Here is a 24,835-nt window from a genome sequence, read left to right on the forward strand (position 1 = left end):
ATCTATTTAGTACTTAGTTACTACTTATTTATCCTTATTTAGTACTTTGAATTTTCTATTTTAAAATTACTCAGGCTATACCAGAGACCACATTGGAGACTGCTCAGTTGGAGGTCCAGTGATTCTATAGCTTTGCTTTTTGGAAACACTTGTAAGGGGCTGAGGCTGTAGCTCAGTGATAGATCACTTGTCTAGCACATGTGAGGCCCCAGGTTCTATCCTCAGCACTACATAAAGATAAACAAATAAAATAAAGGCATGTGTCTATATACAATCACAGAAAAATAAAATACATGTAAATATAAAAATCATAAATAAAAAGGTAGCATGCTAACTAATGATAATACTAGTTATTGGAAAAAAAGGAAGTCTACAAGTAACCAGTGCAAAGCTTATGCCAGTAGGTATAAATTTGGTTTATAGTTTAACAAATTGTAGTTAAATATTTGTTCCTTATCACTTTCAAGATTTAAATTGATTGCATTTTAAAATATAATTGCTTTATCCAGATGGAAATGTTTTAATAAAAGTATACACTGTGGCTTTTATTTAAGTCTTTGTTAATTGGCAGTTGGTTCATTCTTATCAAACTATCTTTCACCAAGGAATCCATGTATCACACATTTTTTTTTTCGGAGATAAGGAAATCTGCAGGTAAAAACCAAAAAGTTGTTTGAATTTATTTTGAATATGTATTGTTTGGATGAGACCTTATTTGAAATTTTTAGGAAAAAAATATAAAAAACTAGAGGTAATTCCATTTTCAGCTAGCAGCCAGCCAATGTTCTGGCTATGGAAAACAGAAGCTCCCTAAACTGGGAAATTTGAAAGAGTTTACTTAAGAGGTGATACATTACCAAAAAATAACCAAATACTAAATAAACAAATAAGCAAAAGGGGGGGGTTTCAGAGGCTTTGGAAGCATCTGAGCTAGCTCAGAACATTTGGGATCCATAATTATAAAGAGACAAGAAATACACTGAGGTGACTTTGACATTATTGGAAAGGTAGGGCTTAAAATATGCATTGTGTTGAGAAGCAGAGTAGTTATAATACAAAAGGAAAGGCTTCAGCTTGTAAACACAAGTTCCAAGGTCCCAACTTTTCCTGGAACATAATACTGTTACTAACTTTTAGTAGTTTACTAATGCCACAGATGCATGTGTAATCTGTAGGATAGTAATTCAAAGATTAATAAAGTAGAACCAGTAGAGAAGAATGGAATATCTAAATATATGATTAATGAAAAAAAAGAAAGAAAGCCGAGAAAATAAGAATACATAATACTAAACCTTTTCAGATATTAGATTATTGTCATTCAAGACTCTGTAAATAAACTTTAAAGCATTGAAATTGTGCAATTTAAGAAAGATAACTTTATGGCATATAAATTGTATTTTAGAAACTTTTAAAAGAATATGAGATGAGTCGAACAATATTAAATGAAAATGGGAAAATACTGCAATTAAAAGTTATAGACATAGTGTATTATAGAATGAAGTGGTAGGATGGTGAGGGGCTTGTGATTGCTAACAAACCTAGGTTTGTGTCTTGGAGGCACCACAGCTGCTTGGAGCCTGAGGAATGCCCTGCAAAGAGGCAGTGGTGCCTCTGGTGTTGCACCTGATCACCTTCTAGCAGGAGAATAATCATAGAGGTGGTGCCAGATGAGATTGCTAAGAATCCTGGAACACCAACCTGTGATCCAGTAATTAGGAAGTTGTTCTTTGTAAAACAATTAATAATAAAGCAGTTACAGAACAGACAACTCAAGTATCACTATCAGTCATTGCAGATAAGGTTCCTTCACAGTCTACCCTTAGAACTCCATCAAACACCATAACAATATCTGAAAGTGGAGTTATTGCATCAACTTTTAAATTGATAAATGCAGATGCCAAATAAAACAGCCATCTCACCTTTGAAATCACAAAATAAAGCAATGGAATCAGCTGTGCAAACCCTCACTGTTGAAAAAATGGGCATACCATAATTTAAGACAAGTATTCCTCTTGAAACTGCTCCAAATTTCTCTAGAACTGCTGGCAAATGCCCAGCAGTTTCAAGTGCCTAGAAGTAAGTTTAATTATGTCTGATTTTTTTACGGCCACCACAGCCAGTATCATAACTCTACCAGTTAGTCACAATCCCAGTACAGGTATTAAACCCCTTTAGGAAGAAAAGCCAGTGGTTGTTAATACAACCCCAGTGTGGATGTCAGTTCTATTTGTCCAAGTTCAGGCAATACAACAAGTTGTCCCCAAATCCATCAATCCAGCTTCATAAATAGAAACTAATAGCCAAGTACAAAAATGACTTATGATGCCTTTCTTTCGACAGCCACAAATTCTGCCCAACCTCCCTAATATGCTACCAGGTGCTGTTCTGGCACCAGTTAGAGGAACAGGGATTGTGGGTTATGCAGTGCTTCAAGCTCAGTACATTACTCAGCTACTGCAGTCTTCATATGTGTGCATAGCAGTCAGCTCTTATTTTATTGGAATATCTGGTATCGAGACCCAGTCAAGTCTTCCATTCAATGGCATAATACCATCAGTATCTGCCAATCAGAGCAAAAGTCCTGTAATTGTACAAAATCACTATTTGAAATTATACTGTGATTGCTTTGTAAATGGCAAATTTTATAACAATTGCAGTTGTATTAATTATTATAACAATTTGTAACTTGAAAATGAAAGGCATAAAACAATAAAGGCATGTTTAAAATCTTCTATTTTAGATTTTAAACCTAAGACAGGAAAATAAAATGGGGAGAATCATATCAATGTCATAGCAAGGGATGTAATTGCCAATGTCAGGAAGTCTTAAAAACTATTGAGTGTTATGAGGCAAAAATAATGTGTTCCTCAATATGTAAATGTGTTGGCTGCAAGAATTTTGAAGTAAGCCCAGAGAGAAAAACATGGATGACGTGGGCAGGTGGAGCTGAATAAGAGAGTAGCAATGAAGAGCAGGAAGATCAATTATCTTCTCAGATTATTTCAGACTTACTTACTAGGCCAACCTAAATTTGAATAGTGGAGGAGGAAAATTTCCATTTATGTTTATAACTAAGGAAGTAGGAATTGGATTCACACCAAGCCAAAGCAGGCAGACAGGAAGAGAGAATCAAAGGCAGCAGCAGAGTGGGTGATTTTTGAGGCATTCTTAATACCACCACAGTGTGGCTGTCAATTATATTTTTAATATGTCATTATTTTTAGTCAGTGATTTTCTAATCTGAGGGTGTATGTGTTTTTATATGGAAAAATGTTTGATGTGCATCATTAACTCTGCAGGAAAAGCAAAAAGTGACCTTGGTACCATGAATTTCTAACTCTTGCATAAGACTGATAAATGGACCTGTACAGAAATATTAAGGATGCTTGACTTTCTGGAAGATAGTTTAACAACTACTGTATTTTAATTCTGTCATTTTTAAAGAAATATGAAATTATAATATTAAAAGAGTAAAAACCTTAAATAAGGAAATGAGAACACTTTAAATCTTAGTTATACTAATATGCCCTTTCTAAATTGGATTTTTCTTTAAAAATTTTTTCTTTAATGTTTTACATAGATTATTAGTTTCCTTAAGTGTCTTATGAATCAGAGGTTCTATTCTTCTGATTCTATTGGCAAATAACATTTATAAATAACGATAATATAATTTATAAAGTATGGCATGGTATGACTTTGTTCAGTAGAAACAGCCAAAGAAGCATTGGTATTGCCCCGACATTTTTTGGTTCTAGATTTAGAATAAATACAGATAGAAGGTCTACATAAAAAATTATGGAACATATTTGAATGACATCTTGTGTTTAAGAAAGCAATGTATTTTTAAGAAAAATTGTCGTTTTTAGGGTGAATTCTGGAATATGTTATTTTTAATTTGGAAAATCACAAGGGGAAGAAATCCCAAAGCATATTTTTAAAATTAAGAAGTAATAAAGTTATATTTTTCAAAAATGCACGCACACAATAGTAAAGTGCAGTAAGTGATTTTCAGAGGAGGAAAGTTTTTGTTTAATGAGGAATGGCTAACATGCTTAGGAATCTCTCCATTGTCTTTCAGAGGTGCTATGTGTTTGAAACAATAAATTGTTGAAGTGATTACTGGGTATTGTTAAAATAAGATATGTGTGAATAGAATTAAACATTATGTAGTGGTAACATAGATCTTCACATAATTATCAAGTATAAAATTTGGTATGGATGGAGAAATAAGGAATATAAAAGCTGTAACAGATGAGTTTAGTGAAAGAATTTTTATCAATACATTTCTCTTTGTAGACTTTTGAACTGAAATCTTTTAAACCAATACATGATTCTTACCTTTTTACTCAAATGGACTGCCAAACAAAGCATTCAAAATTGTAGTGGGATTTGTTTTTATAAGGGATGTTTAATATGGCATTATTTTTAGCTACTAATTTTGTAATCTGAAAGTATATATATTTTTTATATAACTTCTAAAATAATCTAAATCATTTTTAGTAATTTAAAAATTATATTTAAGAGCCTTTCTAAAAATAAGACTCAAGATTTTATGACAGAAAAAAACCATGTTGGTATTCAGGAACTCTGTTAGGTCATTTAATGGCCAGGAATTATTAGTCTATGATCAGTATATATAAATTAAAATGCAAGATATAGGTAATAGAAATTAAATAATCTAGAAGAGGATTCCATTATTCATTAAATTATCCTTCTTTTGAAAATTGAATTTATAAAATTATAGTGTAGTAATTTTAATGTAGATACTTCAGACATTCTTAGCATATAAAGCTAATATGTTTATTTAAATTTTTCATAAATAAAATAAGCAAAAAATATAAAATAATATCTAATCAAATTATTTTTCAAAAGATTGCAATTAACTTTTGGTCTAAATCTAAACTTTTTAAATTTTGTATATATTTTATAATTAAGTCTAACTGCATCATTGTGATGTTTACTTATATACAGTGTCAAAAAATGTGAATTTTTTTTTATACTTGTAGAGTATATATGATGGCATTGCTTAAGAATGTCTTGTTTATAATCAAATGCTACTGTTTTTTTTTTTATTTTAGAAAAGCTATCTAAATTCCTCAGCCTTCTTCTTCCCATGTAGTACTCACTAAATTTTTTTTTTTATTTTGGTGTTTGCATCAAGTTGCTTAACAAGATTAGTAGTCACATAAATTCAACAATTTAAAAAGAGTATTTTGAGAGGTTTGTGCATATAATTTTCTTGCTGAAAGTAGAAAGATTACATTTACTAAAGCTATTCAGATCTACTTTTCTATATTGTAAAAACAAGACAGTAAAGTGAATCACACAGAAACATTTATACTGTTCTGTAAAAAAATTATAAACACACACACACACACACACAAACAGACTGGGTGTAGGTTAGAAAAGAGTGCTGTGCTAACCTGTGGGAGGCCTGAGTTTAATCCATTCATAGCACGGAGGGAGGAGATAACTCATAAATTTTTCACTTGAGTAAACATCATTAACAATTGTGTGCTGTTTTTGAGAAGTATACCTAGAGATTTTTATTCCAGAAAGAGGCAAAAGTAATAGGTTGGCAAAGTTGTACATATGAATAAATTGCATGAAAAAGACACAGTATATTTCTGTAGCTATCTAAAAAAATTATGGTGAGAAATATAGCTAGAAATAAAAACACACATTTCATTATGATGAAAATTGGGGAGTTTATAAGAAAAATAAAATAATTATGCATTATATGAATCTAATGACATGGCTTCTAAATTTGTAAATCCAAAAATGGAAAATATGGATAAGGAAAAAATAAACCAATTTACAATGTAACCATACATATCTCAACTATTACAATAACAGTATGTCAGTCAATGAGGATATAGAATCTGAACAGTATTATTGATAAACATACGGAATACTGCAGCAGCTATTTACATAATTCACAATTTTTTCAAGTGCAGGTGGATCATTTGCAAAAATTGATCATGATCCAAGTATAAATTTCAAAGGATTGAAATAATTTAGTAGTATATTCTGACCATTATGTAATTAAGCTAGAAATCAATAATAAAAAGTTAAATAAAAACCCATAAATCTATGAAAAGAATGAGTTAATTAGAATGCAAATTTATAGAATATTCTAAACTGAATAATAATTGGAAAAATGAGAAGTTTTTAAAATTACAGATTCACTAAATATTGTTTATAGTGTTTTTGGACCTAAATACAGAAGAATGACTGAATAATTAACTAAGTATTTCAAGAAGGTAATAGAAAGTAAATATTAAACACCTAAAAATCTAGAAAGAAGAAATAATACAGAAAACAATTTAATGAACTTCAAAGAGACATAAAGTCTCAAAGTCATTCCACTGATACTGAAACTTTCTGGAAATATAGTTAACCATATCTCACATAAGAAGTAAAAAATATGAACTCTCTATTTATTAAATAAAATTAAATAATAATTAAAAGCATTACTGCCACAAAGAAGTTTAGGCCAAAGTCACCCTCCTGAACAGTTCTACTGAACAGTTAAGAAAACACTAATACCAATTTTAAACTCTGAAGACAGAGTTTCAGCTGATTTTATGAAGTCCATTTGGAACCCTGATTCTAAAAGAAGCAAAAATTTCACAAGAAAAAAAAAAAGATTTAATATCCATCATGGATGTACATGCACAAACACTTCAGAAAATAAGAGCAAATCAAGTCCATCCATATATCAACTGTCACAACAAGGTTGGGATTCAAAAATCAGTTAATTATTCACAAAACAAATTATTAGGTGTCATGTTCAGAGAGGAATAAAAAATTGCACCCATTCGTTGTAATACTATGTCAGTAAATTAAGAAAACTTCATTAAACTGGAAGAAATATCAGCAAAATGGAAAAACCAATAAAATCTTGAATTCTCTAATTACATTGTTGAATACAAATGTTACTTTTAGGTATGGGCTTGTGGCTCAGTGGTATAGCACTCATCTAGCATGCATGAGGCACTGGGTTCCATCCCCAGCACCACACACACAAAAAAAAAACTAAATAAACAAATTATAGGTGTTATATCCATCTATAACTTATATATAAGTCATAGATGGATATAACACCTATAATATATATATATATATATATATATATATATATATATATATATATATATATATGGACACTTTTAGAATTAAAAAGTGATAGAGCTGGGGTTGTAGCTAAGTTGTGGAGATCTCAGCGCAACAAACAAATAAATAGAATAAAAGTATTATGTTCATCTCCAACTATAAATAATGTTTATAAAATATAGAGTGAAGCAAAAACATGTCTCAACATAAATTACTATTATCATTTTATATATTAAGAAAAGTTAATTGCAAAATAAAAATTGTTAAATGAATCCACTTAAGTAGTATAAAATATCATATATCTGGAAATAATTCCAATGAAAGATATGCAAATATTTATACAGATAATTGAAAGCATTTTGAGAGAAGTAGAGATGATTTCAAAATGAGATATCCTACCTATGTTCATGTATCAAGAGGCTTGGCATTACAAAGATGGTACTTCTTTCCATATTAAACTATAGAACATTGCAGTTTCAATATAAATTTCAGAGGGCTTTCTCTCTTGTATGTGAAAATTAACAGAGTTTAATTGGGAATTACAAGAAATAAAGAAGTGTACTATTACAGATATAATATTGAAAAACAAATTTGGAGTCTTTTTCTACCAGATGTTGAGACTTATTTTAATGTTGAATAAGACAGTTCAATGTTAAGACAGACAGAAAAATAGGCCCAGCATAACAGAATGTTGAAGTAGATCCTTGAGTTAGTTTCTTGACACATCAGTAGCTGACAGTGGATTCTCAGTTTGGAACTAGTGCAGGGTCAGCTGGACAGCTATCTAGGGCAGAGAGACAGCCTGTGGCTCCTCCCTATGATTCCACACAGAGATCAGTATCAGGTGAGTTCTGACTCTCAGGTGAAATGTAAAACAATGACCTTCTTAAAAACAAAAATGCAGAAGAAACTTCCTGATGGAAAACCACCACAATAATCAGGATTGATTGGTAAATTGTACCCCACTTAAGATTATCTGTTTATCCAAGTAGGTGGTAGGAGACTAAGAAGGTGTGACTCAGGTTAGAAAAGACATTAGCAGTGCACATATACAGTGGGGCACCCACAATTGAAAATATGAGTCATCAGACAAATTGGGGCAAATGGAGTTGTGACCAGCATGGTAACAGTGCCTGTGGAAAGCAGGACCTGAAAAGTGAAAAGCTTGCCATGCAGATCGGTGGTAATTAAGTGTTGTGAGTCAAGTCACCCCAACCTGTCACCTTTCTGTAGCCCTTCTGAGAATAGAAAACTTAGGTTCTTATAGTGATCACAGCAGGACTTCTGGTCTTGCTCCTGCTTCTGCTCCTGCTCCTGCTCCTGCTTATGCTTGTAATGAGAACAGGTAAATGTTTTTGTTTTGTTTTGTGTTTTCTTGTTTTTTTTTCTAAAAAAAAAACAGAGTGTACAGGTAAGAGAAAACATAAATTACTGAAATCAGATATATATAGGCTCCAGGAGCCCATGGAATATAACCGAGGCACTGGCTTGCCATTCCCCTAGCCTCTGAACACCAGCCAGATTTGTGTAAGAAGAGCATTGGAGTGATTTCTATTTTAAATTAATGCACACTTTGGTGGTTGTCACGTGTCTATTAAAATCCTTCAGTAGTTCCCATCAACACTCCATTTACTTTGTTCATTAATTCTCCCAGAAAAAAAGTACTCATCAAGGAAAAAAAATCCAGATTTGCCTACTGAGAATTGTGGAAATAGGTTTATTAGGATAAGTTCTATTGTTGAATTCTATTTGCTTAGGAGGCAGGGTTATGACCCTGCACCTTGATATTTGTTTTCATGTTTCTGATATATATGTTAATTTTAGGTCTTGTTGCCTCCTCACCTAGAGAGGATAAGAGAAACACTGGTGGAAAATATTCATGAACTGTGGGTTATGAATAAAACTGAAGTTGGCTGGCAATATGTTCAGGTACATGATTTTAAAATTTATTTTCAGATTCTGTTAATTAATCTTAATATAAAACCTCTTTTCTCTTCTCCTGCTGTGAAGTGACATGAGTCAATTTGATTTAGTTTTTTTTCCTAACATATCAATTTTGCATAGGTTTTCTTTACATTTACTAAATGCACTGAGATTATTTGTAGGCTCACTGAAGGATGGATTAATTGCCTTAGTTATTGATAGTTATCTGTCTTTGGGCTGGAAGTTATATTTTAAAATTGAGATTAACAGACAATGGGCAGAGATTTATAAGCCACTTAAAAAATACCTCAAGATGAAGTAAAATAAGTAAGTCAATTTTCTTTTCTGTGTTCAATTTTTCTCCTCTCTTAGTTCCAACTGTACATAGTAGTCCAAGATCTGTGATTAAATGCTTCCAAATGCTTATTTTCTAAACACCTTAATTTAAAATTTTTCAGTAAATTGAAAGACTTGTTTTTAGTAGGATCTTGTTAATATTCTCCTTTTTATAATATTGTTATTCTAAATATCCAAAATGTTGTGTGACTTAGTAATGCTTGATTAAGCATAGAAATTATTTCTCCAAGTAAGAGTCTATTGCTTTGAGGTATAAATGAAGAGGATTTATTACTAGTGTGAGTTGTACCATCACCTAATCCACACCACTCTGTACTGTTCCTCTGTAGATGGCTTTGCTTTCTCACAGAATATTAGGTTGAGTTATCATTACAGTGCACTGGGTTATGTGTTGTTATTTTTTTTATCTGAAGATATTGCTGAGGCTCTTTGCAGAGTTGTTAAATACCTCTTAAGAAGTCCTACAGCTAGTGAGTTGCATCTCTAGGGCTGGAACCCAGGGTTTTTAACTTATAGTTGTGAACTGATTTTTACTCCAAAATTTGTCAAAGCATGTCCAGAAAATGAGATCCTTGCATGAACTAAACAACATTAGATATTTGTTACATTAGAAAACAATTATTTGAATCTAGTTTTGTGTTGCATGCATTGACTCTATTGATGTGATGAATTTCATTTATTGATTTCCATATGTTGACCCAAACTTGCATGCCTGGGATGTATCTCATTTGATTGTGGTGCATGGATTCTTTATATGTTCTTGTATTTGATTTTCCCAAATTTTATTGAGAAGTTTTGCAGTACGTTCATTAGAGATATTGGTGTAATGTGTATTTTTGATGTGTTCTTTGCCTGGTTTTGGAATCAGGGTGATATTGGTCTCATAAAATGAATTTGAAATTACTCCCTCTTCTTCTATTTTCTGAAATAAACTGAAGAGTATTGATATTAGTTGTTATTTAAAGATCTTGTAGAACTTGGCTGTGTATCCATCTGGTTCTAAGCTTTTCTTTGTTGGTAGATTTTGATGGCATCATCTATTTCATCTCTTGAAATTGATCTGTTTAAATTGGTTTATCATCTTTATTTAATTTGGGCAAATTATTTTGACTGTAGAAATTTGTCAATGCCTTCAATATTTTTTTTTACAGTACAAGTTTTCAAAATAATTTTTAATTATCATATGTATTTCTGTAGTGTCTGCTGTCAAATTTTCTTTTTTTCATCACGGATGTTAGTATTTTGAGATTTTCTCTCCTTTTTTTCATTAGCATGACTGAGGGTCTGTCATTTTTTAAATTTTTTTTAAATAATTAATTTTTGTTTTGATTTTTTCAATTTTTTAAAATTTTTTTTACTGATTTCAGCTCTGGTTTTAATTATTACTTGTCTTCCACTGCTTTGGGTGTTTATTTGTTTTTCTTCCTCTAGGGTTTTGAGATGTAATGTTAAATCATTTATTTGTTAATTTTTTCTCTCTGCATTGAACTTTGCTCTTAGAATTGCTTTCATAGTATCCCAGAGATTTCAGTATGTCGTATCTGTGTTCTCATTCACATAATTTTTTTATCTGCTTCTTTTGTTCTGCAACTCATTTTTCATTTATTAGCATATTATTTAGTCTCCAGGCATTGGAGTAGGTTTAATTTCTTATTTTATCATGGAATTCTAATTTTTTTCCACTATGATATGATATAATACAGGGTAGTATCTATTTTTTTTTATATTTGCTTTGTCACATAATATATTGTCTGTTGTAGAAAAGAATCCGTATACTGCAAGAAGAAAGTTCATTCTTTCATGAAGTGTGAAATATTCTATATATGTGAGTTAAGTCTACTTTATTGATTTTATTATTAAATTCTAAAATTTATTTGTTCAACATTTGTTCGGAATATCTAACTAGTGAAGAAACAGATGTGTTAAAGTCACCAAAAATTACTGTGTTGTGGCGTATGTGACAGTTCAACTTGAGAAAAATTTGTTTGATTAATGTAGATGCTCCAGTGTTTGGGGCATATATATTTATAATTTTTAAGTCTTTTTTGTTTATTGTTCTCTTGATAAGTTTGTCATGTCCTTCTTTATCCTTTTTGATTGACTTTAGCTTGAAGTCTGCATTATTTGTTATGAGGATGGAAATACCTGCTTGCTTGTGCAGTCCATGTGAGTGGTATAATTTTTTCCAAACCTTCACCTTCAGGCTGAGGATGTCTTTTTATATGAGATGAGTCTCAGGGAAGCAGCATACTTTTGGGTCTCTATTTTTTCTTTAATCTGGTAGTATATGTCTTTCGATTGGTGATTTTAGGCCATTAATATTGAAGGTAATTATTGACATGATTTGTATTCCCAGCCATTTTTCTTTATGCTTGGTATTTAACATGAGTTGGTTTCTTGACTGATTAGATTTTTCTTAAATGTAATACCTCCCTCTCCTGATTTTCATCATTTGTTTCTTCATTTTCTCTTCTTGGAATATTTTTTTTTGAGGATGTTCTGTAGTGCAGGCTTTCTAGTTGCAAATTCTTTTAGCTTTTGTTTATCATGAAAGGTTTTTATCTCATCAATACATCGTAAGATTAGATTTGCTGGATATAAGTTTCTTGGTTGCAATCTCTTTTCTTGGTATGCATTGTTACACAATTTCCTAAATTTGAGGGTCTGGGTTGAAAAATCTGCTGAGATACAAGTTGGTCTCCCTCTATATGGGATCTGATTCCTCTCTCTTGCAGCTTTTAACATTTTATCCTTATTCTGTATGCTAGCATTTTCATCATAATATGACTTTGTGTAGATCTGTTCCAATTTTGTACATTTGCTGTCCTGTAAGCCTCTTTTTTTTTTTTGGTTTTTCAATTCATTCTTTATGCTTAGGAAATTTTCTGATATTATCTCATTGGAGAAATTGTGCATTCCTTTGGATTGAAACTCTTTGCCTTCCTCTATCCCAGTAATTCTTATATTTGGTCTTTTGATGCTGTACAATAATCCTTGGATGTTCTGTTCATGGTTTCTTACTATGTGAACTCTGTGATCAAGTTTATTTTCCAGATTATATACATTGTCTTTATTATCTAATGTTCTTTCTTCCAAGTGATCTAATATACTGCTTATGTTTTATATTGAGTTTTATATTTGGTTCATTGTATCCTTCATTTCTAGGACTATTGACAGTTTTCTTTTTCAGAGTCCTTATCTCTTTCTTAAAATAATATTTTGCTACTTGTATTTCCTCTCTTATCTCTTTGTTTGAATGAAAATTTTTTGCTTGTATTTCCTCACTTACATCATACTTTAATTTATAGATCATTTTAATTATGAACCTTCTGAACAACTTCTCTGGCATTTCATCACCCAGGACATCTTTGAGACCAAATGAGCAATCTCTGCTTAATAGTTCTTTTCCAGAACTTATTGTTAAATTTCAGGAAACAAAATCTCCTTCATAACACCACCATCACCTCCATTCAACAACTGCTCCTTTTTTCTCCTTATGAGTGTCCAGGGTTCCTCCAATAACTGTAACTCTTCATGGAACTTACATTTGATATATGAAAATACCCAATAAACAGGTTTCTCTTTAGGGTTTTGTCCACTTTTTCTCCTGTGCCATTTTTCAAGTTCATCAATTTCTTTTGTGAATTATTCAACATTTCTTGTTGGAGTTCTTTGTGTTTTTTAAGTCTTTCAATCTATTCTTCCTTTAGATGTAACTGTTGTGTAAATCTGGTTGCTGAATTCAACATACTGTTGGCTTCATCTACATGTTCCTGTAATAATAATACCTCTCTAGATTTTCTGACTTTTCCTTTTATTCAGTTTATATTGTCTTTCCATTTCTAATTAAGCCAAATGCATAGCTTTTTCTTCTTGTTTTAAATGCTCTAGAACCATTTGCAGGTTAGTTAATGACATGGAATACTTCTTTACTTGTTCCTGGTAGAGGGAAAGCTGTAGTGCATTTTTATCCCTCTCTTGGGAGAGTAAATGAACCTGTTTCCATAGGGACTTTGCCTGCACACTGGCTTGATAACTTGCATTAGAAGACGAAAGTAGCTTTTCTTCCAATAGTGTGACTCATTCTCTTAGATTCATCTCTCTTTTCTCTGCAGCCCAAATTTCCCAGATTTAAGAATTTTCTGATACTAAAAAATAACTCTCCAGTCTTTGTACCTCCTTATTTAAGTGTAAGTTTTGTCATATAAATGTGAAACCTTTTCCTGGAGGGTACTCTTTTCCATCTCTTGGTTCTTTAGGGACAAGGTGAGTTGGTCTGTCTCCTGCTGACATAGAATGGCTTTATCCTGCATGGATTCAACTGCATTTAAAAACCAATTTAATTCCCCAGCCTTGCTCTTTTTTTATTGTAACAGTTTCTCAAAGTCAAGAGCTTTCTTCTTCATCAAATGGTACTCCAATGCTTGTTCTTTCAACATCACAGAGAATTTCATGTTCGCCTCTTATAATGCTTGATTCTTCATTTCCTTCTCTTTGGATGTTTTCTTTATTTTTTTCAGTTTCTCCTGTTAGTTGAGAAATTTCCATTTTTAAAATTAATATTCTCTCTTTGAGGTTGGTTATTGCATGTCTCAAAAATTCATTTTCATTCACTTTGTTAGTAAACTTTTCATTTGAAGAAAGTAACTGATCATTTTGGCTTGGATTAAGAGGTTTTTTTTTTCTTTCAGTAAATTTTGTAACAGATTTTTGTTTGTTTGTTTGTTTGTTTTTGAGCTGTTTAATTTTGAAATGTGATTGTTCATGTTCTTTCTTTTTTTCTCTTGGAGGTGGTAGTAATTGCATCAGACAACCTGTGGTTAACTCCCTGGAGCATCCTAATTGTGGCATTCTTCTGGCAGTGATTGTCTCAGCTCTTTGACCTCTGAGGACTGGGAGGTAAGTGATTATGCAAACAAGAGCTGTGGTGTAATCATATCGAGATTTCTTTAATAAATTATATTCTGAGAAACTTGTATCTCCCTGTCCTTCTGCTGGATAACTTGAGTTTGCCAACTTCATCTTTGGACAACTGACCAGTCTGTTTGGTTAAAGATATATTCTTTTCATTATAAGTTGAATATCAAGTTCTCTTCTCCGATACCTTTCATTTATTTTTCAGTTTCATAGTTATAGAAGTCATGTTCTTCACTTCCATTTTCTATAAAAAGGCTTTAACTTTTGTTTCTTGAAAACTATCAGAATTGTCTGCTGGAGTATTGTGTGTGTCTCTCTGGGCATTTATTTATTCAATGGTTTTCTGCAAATTCTTAAATGTCTCATCTTTCTGCTCAATCACAGAAGGCTGCAATTGACTACCTTCCAGTTTTTAGTTTTCACACTGTTCAATTATTTGTCACATTTTCAAACTAAGCTGCTCTTTTTCCCTCTTCAAGGAATCTGACATATTCTGCCAAAGAAAATTTTTTAATTATGTCTTTTATTTGATTCTTATATTCTCCCATCTTTGTCTCAAACTCTACATTTTCAGTTTGTAGAACCTGAATAGTTTTTTTTCCCCATCTCACCGATTTTAGACTCATCAGTTACTGTAACTCCTGAGTCACCTTAAATGGATTTTCAAGTTTTTCAATCTTTTCTATATAGTCATTTCTCTTGATACCAGCAACTTATTTCTGCAGTTTCTTTTGATGTGAATTCTGCAAAACTGACATTTCCTTTTGATGATAATCAAGGTCTTGACTTTGTTTTTTTTCAAGTACCTTAATAGTATTTTGTAGTTTACAGATTTCACTTTGATCAGAATTATGTGTTCCCTTTGCCTGAGCTATATCCCTCTAATAACTAATTTGAGATTCAAGTCTTGAAACTTCAAATGACAGTGTGTTGATTTCTTGTTGTGATGAAATGATGTCACTGAAGTCCATGCCATCACTGGGAAAAGCTGAAAATTGACTGACCTCATTACCTAATAAAGATGGGGCAGAAGTTGCTGGTACATCACCTGCTCCTGAATCTACTGACTGCAGTGTGGACAACTCATTTTCTAGTGCAAACTGTCTTGTTTTAAGTGGCCTGATTTCTACTTCTTTCTCTTCCAGTTCATTCCTGTAATTTGTAGATTGATGTTGAATCTGCAGCTCTGATGCTGAATACTTTTCTTCTAGCTTAGTAAAATAGTTTTTAAGTCTTTCATTGTCATACCTGATCATCCATTTTGTTACTTCAAGGTTTTTTCTTCAATAATTAGGTAAACCTGCTTCTACATCATTGAAATCATTGAGAACCTCATCCTTGGTGACTTTGGATATACTGCTGGTTAGGAAAGCCAAGCTGCCCCCTCACCTGGCCCAAAGAGTGGCCCAATTAAGAGCCTAGGCCTCTAAACCAGGACAATATTGAAACAATTTCAGTTAGCCATCAGACCCGCTCTGAAAACTACCTCAGTCTCTATTTATCTCTGCTCTGAACCTCCTGGAGCACCAAGGAGTCAATTGTGACCCAAGCCTCAGATTTCCATGAAGGGTAGGACTCTGCCAACCATTGCATTCTGCCTGGAAATTAAGAGCCCTGGCCTGGGCTTGCACAAGTAAATCCCCATCAGTCGGCCAGTCACCCAACTGGGCCTTAGCTCCTTCTGTCAACTTTCTGTTCTTGGGCTTGGGTGAGTTCTCCCTCAGTGTTGTTGACTTGTCCCAACTTGTAGTCTGCTCCTGCCACCTGGGGGCTGGTGGCTAAATCACCCCTGCCTCATTATTAATAATAATAAACTTGAAACTTTCCCACAAGGATCAGTAACAATCAAGGGTATTCTCTCCTATCACCCCCTTTTAACATCTTACTTACTTCTTAGCTAATTCCTCTTGTGTGTGAGGTGAGCACCCTATCACTGAGCCCCAGCCCCAACCACAAAACTGATGGTTTTTTAAATGTTTTCGGAGTTCATCTCCAAAGTAGAGCATTTGCCTATTAAGTATGGAGTCCTAGGTTTTTCTCCCCAATACCAAACAAGATGATTTTTTTAGAAAGAATGACTTTATACAGATAGTATCAGCCATTATAAATAGATTATACATAAATTACGAAATGTATTGTATACTATTAATCACACTAAAGGCAAGAATGTGAATGTGGCTCCCAAATCAAGCCATCGCCAATTACCAGGGGAAGGGTGTCGGAGACCAGCTCCAACAGGGGGTCTCAGGAGACGAACGGATGGTGAGGAGTTGGCGAAAGAGGGGGTGGAGAAACAACACAGACACCAAAGTGAAGGTGTTGATCCCAATCTTTACTTGTGAAGTTGATCATATATACTTTTAATTTTGGCAGGCTTACAGTACTTTGTGGTTACAAAACAGGAATCATTATTCAAACAAAACAAAATATTACATAGCTACAATTAGAATAGAAGAATGTATCTTGGCTTATGCATAAGCAAGCATGTGTACTTTCAGTTCGCGTTTTGCTTTGAGCAGTTTCTGCTTAGTTAATTTTTAATAATAGTTACAAATGTCCCAAACTATTGGCCTATACCTTGACTATTCTTTCTTGACTTACTGACTGGAACCGGTGCCATGGTTACGGCAAGGGGTTGACTTGTTATTACTTTTAATCAAACAGAAGTAAGAGCACAAACCATTGTGCACAGGAACAAGAACAAGTTGCCCAGTACTAAGCACTAATCTATCTTCTTAACATTAATTTTTCTTCTCTAGATTTTAATTTAATTTCTCAAAAACTTCCCTGACAGGAATACAGGGAGTTTTTCTTTAGACATTAACAATTTACACTCCACAGCTGAATCATTGCATTTAGAGCAAACAGATCTATGCTTTAGAAGTAGTTGCATTAATTAGGAAAGTCATGATTTTTCCTTTATACTTAATGGTCATGAGAAATCAAAACCATACTTATTAAAGGAATACAAAAACAAATCAGCCCATTCCCAGAAACATACTGCGCTCCTCCAGAGGATGGACGCCTTGCGCCATCCACCTCAGTAGGGCCTTGCCATTGCCTGAGTCAGGGGAGGGGCGCAGCAGAAGGGCTCATTACTATTGGTCTGGGGAGAGCGATACTGAAGATCAGAGACTCCTTTTCCACATGCATGCCTTATAAACCTAATGTATTTTTGTGAATACATTATGATTTTTTTGGATAATGAGATGTTCTTGCTGGAATATAGACTTATTAATAAGATTAGGACTTATATGACCCAGACTTATGTATGAGACTAGGACTTCTAATTTTTTTCTTATTAATAAGTACTAATCTTATTTATTTATGTACTTTTGAATTGTGGCTTTTAAGCTATAATTTTAAAGCAGATATATACAGGAAATGTTGCTTTTCTCCTATATTTTTTTTTCTGAAATATCAGGCTGTCTGCTTTACCTGCTAACTTAGGAAAGCCTGTAGAGTGCTGATGCTCTCATCTCTGGTCCTGTCTTTTCAATTGCATCCTGTGGTTACAGGCAGCATGTAGTGTGTACTTTGGTGTCTAGTGCCATGGCACTACCCTGGTTATGTAGAGCTGGTTATTCCAGTGTTGAATCCTAGGGGCAGAAAGTAATTATTTTCCAGAAAGTAATGTCTTTCCTTCCAGGGGGTCTGGACTTACCTGGGGCCCCCTGGGAAGTACCTGAAGCCTGGGCATGACAGCCTTGATCCTCCTCTACTGCTCTAGTGAGTCAGAGAATGGATTTCTTCATATTGCATTTTAAATACAGCTTCTATTGGAATAATATTTTGTTCTAGGTTTGGGTTTGAAAAGTAAGATATAGTTATTACTATCAAAGAAATGAAAAGAACAAGATGGGAGATAATGAACCTGTTAGCCAGAGTACAGTGTTACAGCAGTAGTTCCTCCAAGTGACCTCCTTTCCCAAAGCCATCAGTAGGAATTGCCTGTGTTTTTTCTCTTTGTGGAGTTGGAGAAAAGCAAGCTCTTAATGGGAAATAGTGTGGCTGGCTCTGTGCTCAACCCTGAGCTTCCGGTCTCTGCTTTCCTCAGGAGCCCTGTCTTTCTCTGGTTTTTATTGCTACAACAGAAGATCCACAGGCTGTTTTTATAAAGAAAATAAGTGTTTTCTTAGTTGAATTTTACTGATTCTGTTTAATTATACATTACAGCAGAAAGCTTTTTGATTCATTGTAAAAAAATAAAGCACAACTTTATGTTTTTTGGTTACACATTATGTGGAGTTGCACGACATGTGCAGTCATACAGGTACCTAGGGTAATTATGTCCATCCTATTCTACCATCTTTCCTACCTGCATCTCTTCTTTGCTATGCCTCCCCCTTTGCCCAATCAAAGTACCTCCATTCTCACCCCCCCAACCCCCTTCATGGATTAGCACCCAATAATCAGACAGCATATTAGGCCTTTGATTTTTTTTTTTAACAATTGGCTTACATTTCTTAGCATGATATTTTTGAACCCCATTCATTTAATTGCAATTTCCATAATTTTATTCTCTTTTACTGCTGAGTAATATTTCATAATGTGTATACACCACTGTGTCTTCACCCAGTCATCTATCCAAGAGCATCTGTATTGGTTCCACAGTTTAGTTATTGTGAATTGGAGCTACTATCAACATTAATATGGCTGTGTTCCTATAGTAAGCTCATTTTAAGTCCATTGGGTATAGGCTGAGGAGGGGGATACCTGGGTCAAATGGTTTATCCACTCCAAGTTTTCCAAGAAGTCTCCATACTTCTTTCTAGATTGGCTGCACCAATTTGCAGTCCCACCAGCAATGTAAGAGTGTGCCTTTTCCCCCACATATTTTCCAACACTTATTGTTGTTGCTATTCTTGATAGCTTCCATTCTGACTGCAGTGAGATGGTATCTTAGTTTTGATTTGCATTTATCTAATTGCTAGAAATGTTAAACATTTTTATATATTTTTTTGATTGATTATACATGTCTGTTCAGTTTCTTGGCCCACTTATTGATTGGGTTATTTGATTTTTTGGTGTTAAGGTTTTACAGTGCTTTATATACCCAAGGTATTAGTGCTCTCTCTGATGTGCTTGTGGTAAAGAGTTGCACTCATTTTGTAGGCTCTCTATTCACCTCATTAATTGTTACTTTTTCTGATTTTGCTGAGAAGAAGCCGTCTGAATTGAATCCATCTTATTTATTGGTACTTTCTTTTTAAAAAAAATATTGTGCTATATTTTTCTTATTAAGGAAGTTGGGGCCTAATCCTACGTGATAAAAATTTTGGACTACTTTTTCTTCCATAAGGCACAAGGTCTCGGTTTAATTCCTAGATCCTTGATCCACTTTTAGTTGATTTCTGTGAATGGTGAGAGATAGTGGTTTCATTTTGTTCCATATGGATTTCCGGTTTTTCTAGCACCGGTGTTTGAAAAGGCTATCATTTTTTTATTTTTGATGCCTTTGTCTAATATAAGATTACTGTAATTATTTGGGTTAGTCACTTTTTTCTAGATTCTTTATCATTGGTATGCAGGTCTATTTTGGTGCCAAAACAATTCTGTTTTGTTTTGATTGTTTGTAGTATAGTTTAAGGTCTGGAATATTAATGCCACCAGCTTCATTCTTGTTGCTAAGGATTGCTTTGGCTATTCTTGGTCTCTTAATTTTTCTAAATGAATTTTATGCCTGCATTTTTTATTTCTGTGGAACATCATTGGGATTTTGATTGAGATGGTATTGCACTTTTATAGTTCTATTTGTAGTATGGTCATTTTGACAATATTAATTCTGCTACCCAGGGAGATAAGAGATCTTTCTAAATTCTAAGGTCTTTTTAAACTTCTTTATTAGTGTTTTCTATTTTCTATTTTGGTGACTTTTTATTGCTTTTGTTTGATTGATTTCCAAGTTTGTTTGTTTCTTTTATAAAGCTGTTGTAAATAGTATAGTTTTCCAAATTTCTTTTTCGGTTTATTCATCATTGGGGTAGAAAGATGCAATTGATTTATGGGTTTCATTTTTATATCCTAATAATTTTCTGAATTTATGAGTTTTATAACATATCTGGTGGAGATTGTGGGTTTTAATAATATCTCAGTCAATGCAATAAGCATTTGAAAAAATATAGCATCCACAACACAATAAAAATACTTATTGTGGGAAATATACTTATTGTAGAAAAATACTTCAACATTATAAAAGCTATATATGTTAAACCCAAGGCCAGTATCATCCTCAATAGGAGAAAACTAAAAGCCCCTCTAAAAAATGGAATAGACAGGGATGCCCTCTCTCACCACTTTTATTTAACAAATGTCCTCGAAACCCTACCAATTCCATTAGGCAAAAAAGGAAGAAAGAAAGAAGAAATTTAATGATTCAAGTAGGAAAAACAAGTGCTCAAACTTATGAACAATTTTTAATACACGCAAATAGCAATGAAAGCCAAAATGAAGAAAGAACCTCAAATTGAATATCAATGAAGTCTTGTAAGATCATTTATTAAGACCTTGTGAAGACAGGAGTAGGTGCCTCACTGATTCTTTCAGAGAAAGAGAACTGATAATTATAATTTGGGGCATCTCAGATTCTACCTGTTAAAATTAAGTCCTCTAGCAATGGGGGCTGTGGCTCAGTGCTTGATCACTTGCCTAAAATGTATGAGGCACTGTGTTCGATTCTCATTTACTTTTTATATAAATAAATGAATGAAATGAAGTTCCATAAACAACTAAAAAAAATATTTTAAACAATAGTTTTCTAAGAAGTTTAAAGAATCTAGCCCTCCTACCATGATCATTCAGGAACCAAGAGTAGGGAGAATCTTATCTAAAAGACATTTGTGGTTGGGTACCTGCTATGTGGAATACACTTAGAACTTTTGGGACATTCATGAATCTTTAATGTAATTGCTATAAAAAAGGACTGTTTGAGTTAAAGTGAGCAAAAATAATACACAAGGAAACAATAATTTTTGCATCACAAACTGCTAGTTGTGATGAGAGGGGAAAAATTCTAAGATGCTCTCAGATCCTTAGCTCCTAGAGAATTTGCACCTACCTCCAGCTCTATGATTCAAAAGTAATGTTTCTATCCCTTTAAATATATTTCATAGATGTGATTATGTTCCTCAATTGGCTGACCTTTTTGTGGTGAGATTGGCAAGGTGGGCCTCATGCAATCAGGTGGGCTTCTTAAAAATGCTCTCTAGGTGGTAGTGGAAGACAGAAACTGTAAATTATCCCTTTTCCATATAGAAAGATCTGCAGGCAGCCTCCAGCAGTGGAGATGTGGCAGGATAACACAGCAGTAAATTACACCAGCAGCCAATGGACTTGGAAAATGATCATGATCTGGGTTGAGATACTTACTCTGACCAATATTTTGGCTGCAGCCCAAGAATCTCAAAGCAGGAAACCCAGTTATGCTGTGCTTGGACTTGGGAACAATGGACACAATAAACTGTTGATATTTTAGCCACGAATTTCTGGTAGTTACACAGAGCAATCAGACTGAGAAAACTACTCATTCAAAAACACATAATTCCCCATGGGAAAAATAATGATTACTCAGAAGCTCCAGAAAATTAAACCAGAAACCATGAAAAAAATATTTCCAGGCAGTGGCTTGGATCTACTGCATGGGCTGCACAAGCATCTGATGGGTTTTGAGGTGATGCAGATCTGGAACAGTCATGATTTCCCCTCTTCAATTATTTTCTGTAAGAGACTCTGTGGGGGTTGTTCTATTTCTGCCCTATGGTTGTAAGTGGGCAAGGGAGGGGCAAGGCACCAGTCCCTTTTGTCCCCAGGTCTTCAAACAAGGAAGAACATTACAAACAAATTTTATCTGCATCCAGAACTCACTCAGATGACAGTGAGACTGTGGAAGGTTGGGAGGGAGAATATCATTTTCAAGCAGAAAGAATGTACATGTTTTGTGACTGGAGATCTGACTCTGACAGTTTTATAGTCCATCCCCATATTTAACATCCCTCTCATTGAGACATGGTCTCTGTCCCATTTTTGGGCCTTGGGTGGCCGGTGTGACTTCTCTGGTGTGAAAGCAATGCTGAGTGATGTCTGGTGTTGGTTTGAGAAGGCTGATGTTCTGCCTGCGTCTTTGGGCTTTCTCCATTTTCAGCCCTGCAAAAAGCCCCTTCTCTGAGTTCACCATGTGGAGAGGTCACATAGGGACACCAGAGAGTGAAAAAAAGGCACAAAGCTTCCAGTTACTCTGATCCTTCTTAGTCCAGGATGAGACTTGCGAGCAAAGGAGACTTTTAGAATATCTGGTCCCAGCCACTGTCTGATACAACCACAGAGAGAGAATAAAGATAGCCTTGCTGTACCAGGTCAGACCTCATGTTCATGAGAAAATTCAGCCATCATTTTTTTTTTTTGGAACAATGAAAGATATAGACAGTCAATTAAGCAAACATCACCCAAGAGGATTTCCAACATACCAGAAATATGGAAACAGCTAACAACCTAACCTATAAGTTGAAAATTATCTTCAGGTATTAAAAAAAAATGGAGGACAAAATAAACTTTGTTGGGTTCTATTATGATGAAATCATGAACTCTGAGTGCAGACAAAGAATAACCTTTGCTTCATGGCTCCATTAAGATAAAGGACTCCAACTGACTTATCCACTCCTTAAGTACTTACTCACAAAACCATACTTTGTTCCTGTTCTAGTTACCCTGCCCCCCACCAAAGTGAATTATTATGGTTTTTCTGGGGATAGAATGTTTGGTATCCTGGGGAAAACTATATCAAAATTCCTAAATTGAGAAAAACAAATAAGGCCTGAAACAATTGTGCTTATATTGCCATTGTGAAAATTAAAATAGTCTGAGAAAAATCATGTCAAAAGCAAGGGTACTTTTGTGCATGTAAGATATTAAAACATGTGACGACAAAATGTGGTTGAAACTCTAAGCTTTGATGAATCCTAGGTAGTTAAGAAATGCTCAAAAGTAGTAACGGAGAAAACATATGTATTTGTGTTTTGCCAGTTCACATGAGTAATAAAGATTAACTTAATATTCGGACCTCATTTGGTTTTCTTGTATGGCACTGCCTGCAATGCACTCTGGCATCCCCCTCTTCAGTTTTTGCTACATGATGGGAGGCAATCTGTATATGCTTTGTTTGCTAAAAGACCTTGGTAATCAAAAACCACAAGGAGCATTCAATGAAGAGTCTTTACACATTAACAAAATTACACAAATGTTTGTATTGTAACCAAACTACTCCCCAAGTAGATACAGCTCTGAATGTGTTTACCTTTTTTTATGTTCTCTGGACAAAATCCATATATATATATATATATATATATATATATATATATATATATATATATATATATATATATATGATTTCAATTATGATTTACTGTTGAACTCACTTGGAAATAACATTCTTCCTCTTTCTTTCCCTGCTTGATCACTTACTAACTTTCCCTTTGGGTTCCCCAGGACCTGCCCTTACCCTAGCCTACCTGGGGCCTGAAGGAGATGCTGAGATCATCCAGAGTGAAATAAAAGGGGACAGGAAAGAAGATCCAGAGAACTGGTTCAAAGGGGGCCTTCCCTTGCATCGCTGGTGTTCAAGCCTCAGGATTTTGACTCTGACAGCAGATGTCAACCTCTGACAGTCTCTCTCCAACTGATGATAATGCTACTTGCGTCCAGAGAGAAGAAAAATCTACACATTATAACCAACCAGTAATTATGAGCACTAACGTTGGTTATTTAGAAGGACTGATAACAAAGAGGAGTAGTTTGCAAGCAGTTGTACCCTACCACCTCTAGCCCTCCTGAGAAGCATTTGCATCCAACAGCCGGTATCCATGATACTCATCACCCTGTCAATCATATGATGTCTCCAGGACTCAGGTATTTCTGGCTTCAACAGAGAGGTCAGATTTTAATGTCATTTCTAATCTTAAAATCATGAGGCTTATTAAATCTTTCTGCTTTTCTGAATCTTAAATATTCATTCTACATAGTGTACTTTTATAAACCTCATATAAAATTTAAAGTTATATTATTCAAATTGTTCTGTTACTGAAAATCACCTTCAATAGCTTAGTTCTCAAGCAGAATATATAATGAAAACTTGCCAAATAAGGTAGGAGGGCCAATTACATTTAAACTCTAGAGGATATGTCATATGGCTTCAAATCTTTTCAGAATACAGTTATTATATATACTCCCATTGAAGCAATTATGCATTACCATGCATTCTTGGATTAACTAAGCAATTATCAAAGAAATTGATTATGTTGAAGTTAAATTGCATACATTTGAATAATAAATATGAGAAATTAAGAGTAACAGCAAATTAAAATTATATATATGAAGATGCATTGATCAGCCATTTTAAAATAGTGTTCTATAATTCATTTTAAGCAAGCCAACATTCTGCATATAGATGTGCACAGTGGAGATTTTGTAACTTAGTAAAATCTTGGATAGATGTCAACTTTAATTTGCATTGTCAGGTTCTTAATAAATT

At 33.8% G+C, this 24,835-nt stretch overlaps 1 pseudogene; it reads left to right on the forward strand.

Annotated features, from left to right (window-relative positions):
- The first annotated feature begins 327 nt into the window (after nucleotides 1-327).
- LOC144371906 (protein lin-54 homolog) lies at nucleotides 328-23,969 on the forward strand (annotated as a pseudogene).
- The last annotated feature ends 866 nt before the right edge of the window (nucleotides 23,970-24,835 follow it).

This window comes from Ictidomys tridecemlineatus, chromosome Y (genome assembly GCF_052094955.1).
Source record: "Ictidomys tridecemlineatus isolate mIctTri1 chromosome Y, mIctTri1.hap1, whole genome shotgun sequence".
Taxonomy (NCBI): Eukaryota; Metazoa; Chordata; class Mammalia; order Rodentia; family Sciuridae; genus Ictidomys; species Ictidomys tridecemlineatus.